The sequence below is a fragment of the Urocitellus parryii genome, chromosome 1, assembly GCF_045843805.1.
Source record: "Urocitellus parryii isolate mUroPar1 chromosome 1, mUroPar1.hap1, whole genome shotgun sequence".
NCBI lineage: Eukaryota > Metazoa > Chordata > Mammalia > Rodentia > Sciuridae > Urocitellus > Urocitellus parryii.
This window is the reverse complement of record NC_135531.1, coordinates 198,056,142-198,059,855: the sequence shown is the minus strand read 5'-3', so window position 1 is coordinate 198,059,855 and position 3,714 is coordinate 198,056,142. Positions and strand designations below refer to the sequence as shown.

General features: G+C 52.9%; 1 pseudogene; it reads right to left on the bottom strand.

The window, feature by feature from the left end:
• Positions 1-1,296: 1,296 nt before the first annotated feature.
• LOC113183115 (sodium-dependent phosphate transport protein 2B pseudogene) lies at positions 1,297-3,341 on the bottom strand (annotated as a pseudogene).
• Between the last annotated feature and the right edge of the window lie 373 nt (positions 3,342-3,714).

Sequence of the window (3,714 nt, the reverse complement as noted above, 5' to 3'; positions counted from 1 at the left end):
TCTCATATAAGCCTGAAGCTCACCTTCCAAGGAAGAATTACAACAGATGAGGTGAGCAGCAATGGTATAAATGAAAAGGGGCTCTGGAAGGCAGAGAGGAGGCACCTGGGACATGGAGCCACCCCTTAGCCCTCAGCCACATGTAATCATGGTTCCCAGGGCAATCTAGCTGCACCTGGTTATCTTCCTGGAAAAGTCTAGAGACTCACAGGCACGGAGAGGGTGGAAATGTTTGAACAGAGACTCCAGTGCATGTATGTGTGGGTGTGAACATGGATGGAAGTTGACCACTGGCCCAGAAGTCATCTTACACAAAAGAGGAACTGGAGGCAAACAGACCTGTCCCAGGAGCAGGTAATTCCTGGCCCTAGAGATGACAGCAGTGGAGGGAGTGAGACTAATGGACTTGCCTATTCTGTTTCAAGGGCTCCAACAGGAACTATTTCTATCTGGCCAAGGAAGTGGCATCAATGTAGCCTCAATGGTTGTCAATCAATTTGACTTCTAATTAGCCTAAGGTCCTCTGGCCAATCAACATCTCCCCATCTCCCTGTTCTTATCCTCCATCAGCCCAGCACAGGATCAGAATCAATCAACAACCAATCTGTGTGTGTGCACCAAATGTATCCTAACCCTCTCTGTAGCTCAGGCCTGGCTCCCGTCCTGAAAATTTGAGGACAAAGACACTGCAGGTTAACTTTGGGCCACCCACACCTGCCTAGGTAGAGAACTCCTGACAGAGTGGGGAGCATTGAGAAGTGGGAAACCCACCTCCCATTCTCTTGTCCAAGTCTCCAAACAATTGCTATTTGCCCTCAACAGGGCATCTCTGGGGCAGGGAGGCCTGTGAGCAAGAACTCTTGGGGGAAGTCAGTCTTTGCTAAGAAGGAGGCCCTTAGGCTTTATCACAATGGAGAACAGCTTTGTACATGTGTATATACACACCCTTACATGGGTACCTTCCAGAACCTTCCATAAATCCCTCCTGGAGGAGCTGGCGGTTCTTTCTGAAAAGCAGGTTCAGTCTGAGAACATCCTATTTCACCTGTGTGCAGGAGTGGCTGTGGCCACCTCCTGGCCAGCTTGGTTGTCCTCATCTCCCTTGGTGATGCACTGTGCCTTCTGTGAGGGGGGGTCTAGGGCACAGAAGCTGACAGTCTGAGTAAGAGAAGAAAAGCTAGGCCTGACGTCAAGCTCCCCACTAGGGACAAATCCCTGTGAGGCAGCGGAAAGCATGGGAAGGCAGGGAGGGTGGAGCACTCGGCACCTGAGGTTCCCCCCAACCTCTGGGTAGTCCTAGAAGGCCGTGCTATTGCAGATGGCCTTGGTGCCTGGGACATCAGCGTGGGCCTTGACCTCATCTTGGTCTTCTCTGTTCATGGCGGCATTTTTGAAGGCCTTGGGGGCCTTCATGGGGACACCCTGCACCTCCTGCACCTCCTCCAGGTCCTCGCCACACTTGCTGCAGTGGCAGCACTTGCCGCAGCCGCACATCAGGCAGCACACCCGGCAGCAGCAACAGCAGCGCTGCTGGCAGAAGCTGGTGGCCAAGGTGATGAGGTTGTCCCAGGGCTTCAGGGAGTGCATCCACAGGGGCAGGAAGTTCCAATTGCGGAGCTTGATGGGCAGGACGCGTGGGCAGCAGGACTGCAGGAGCTGGAGGCAGACCACCAGCAGCAGCAGGAGGATGATGGGCACCCCCACACCCACCAACACAGGCCAGCCGGCCAGCGAGAGGCCGAACACCGTCAGCGGGGTCAGGAAGAAGAAGATCAGGTAGAACATGGCAAACCAGCGGTACTTGGCGGAGATGTTGCCCAGCCCCTTGGCCAGGCGGATCGGCAGGCGGGTGAATGGGATTGGGTACCACAGCAAAATGCCAGAGATGTTGAAGAAAAAGTGGCACAGGGAGATCTGGAGAGAACTCTTGAGAGTGTTGCCCCGGCTGGATAAGGTGGCCAGGATGGCGGTGGTGGTGGTGCCGATGTTGGAGCCCAGAGTGAGCAGATAAGCCCTCTCAACGGTTATCACACCGATACCGACCGATCAGAGGGGTCATGGCAGACGTGAACACTGAGCTGCTCTGCACGATGAAGGTCATGCCCACTCCGACGAGGATGGCTAGGTAGCTGGTCAAAGGGAAAGGGGAAATCAGTGTTGATGGTTTTCTTGATGACAACCGCAACCTGTCCCTTGAGCACAGAGCCCAGGAGCTTGACGATCATGATCAGGCAGCCACAGAGGACCATCAGGGAGACAATCAGCAGGATGATGCCCACAGCCATATCCAGGAGATTAAAATTCACAAAGATGTGCTGGCACTTGGCAATGTTCTCCTTGTAGGTCACGTTCTTATGGTCCAGGTATAGATGCCGTCCATCCAACAGAGGGAAGGGGAAGTGCGACATTCATCTGAGTCCTATTTGTAAAAGTTTTGCACCAAATCTTGATCAGACTCTTGTTTTGGGCCGATTCGTCATTCATTGCAATTTGGTGGATGACTTTTTTATCCAGCTGAATGATGGGCTTTGTGAAGGGATCTATGATGACTTTCAGAAGTGCTGGGGCATCTTCTCCATTCTGGAAGTGGAAGGTGTCCACCACCAGGTTGGTCAGAATCTTCAAGTAGTGGGTGGCAGCCTCCAGGGGCAAGAGCACCAGTACAGACAGCCAGTTGAAGAAGTCATGGACGGTGGCCCCTGCAAAAGCCCTCCTGAACTCACTGCGGTCTCCGGCCTGCATGAGCGCCACAGATGGTGTTGGTGATGAAGGTCCCAATGTTGGCCCCCATGATGATGGGGATGGCTGCCCGCATGGTCAGCAATGAGGAGGCCACCATGTTGACGATGATGGATAAGGAGGTGCTGGAGCTCTGCACCATGACGGTCACCAGCATCCCGATCACCAGTCCCGCCAGGGGATTGGACATGATGGAGTTGTTGCTGAAGAACTGCCCGACCACTTTTCCTCCAACCAGCTGGAAGGTGCTGCTGAGGACATCCAAGGAGCAAATGAACAAGTAGAGGAACCCCAGGAGCCGAATGAATTTTCCAATCCCTTGGAAGACACATAAGAGCTTCCCTTTGATGTCTCTCTCTGACCACTTGATCCCAGTAATCCTGGAGTGCGGGCAGGTCCCAGGGGTCTTCCACATCAGTGGGCTCCTCTATCAGAGTCGCAGTGGAGTACGAGGGCAGAAGTTCAATTTTGGCTGCAGGATCACTGCTGTCATTTTTGCCAGTCTCCTTGCCTTTGGCTGGTGTGGACTGATGACTCGTGGCCCCTTCGATGTATTTATTGGAGTTGGGCTGGGCATTTTCCAACTCAGGCCAAGGAGCCATGGTCTGGGAAGGAAGTAGTTGTCAGGAGCAAGGCGCAGTCGTCAGGGACAAGATGTCTCAAGAGCAAGATGTCTCGGGAGCAAGACACCATCGGAAGAGCTGGAGAAGACTGTTGCCAGAGGGAGAGGAGAGGTGAGGCTTTATACAGGAAGCCAAGATCTACTTAGGCCCCACCTAGGTCTCCAGCCTCCCTAATCTGTTCAATTTAACTTCCACCTTAGGCCTGAAGCCTCCTAAACCTGCTCATCCCTGATCCTCCTGGGCTGGTTTAATCTCCTCTTCTCTGGACTCAAGTCTCTTTTATAAAATGTCTCTTCTTATATTGTATGAACATCTTCCCATATGCTTTAAATCATCTCTAGATTACTATAAT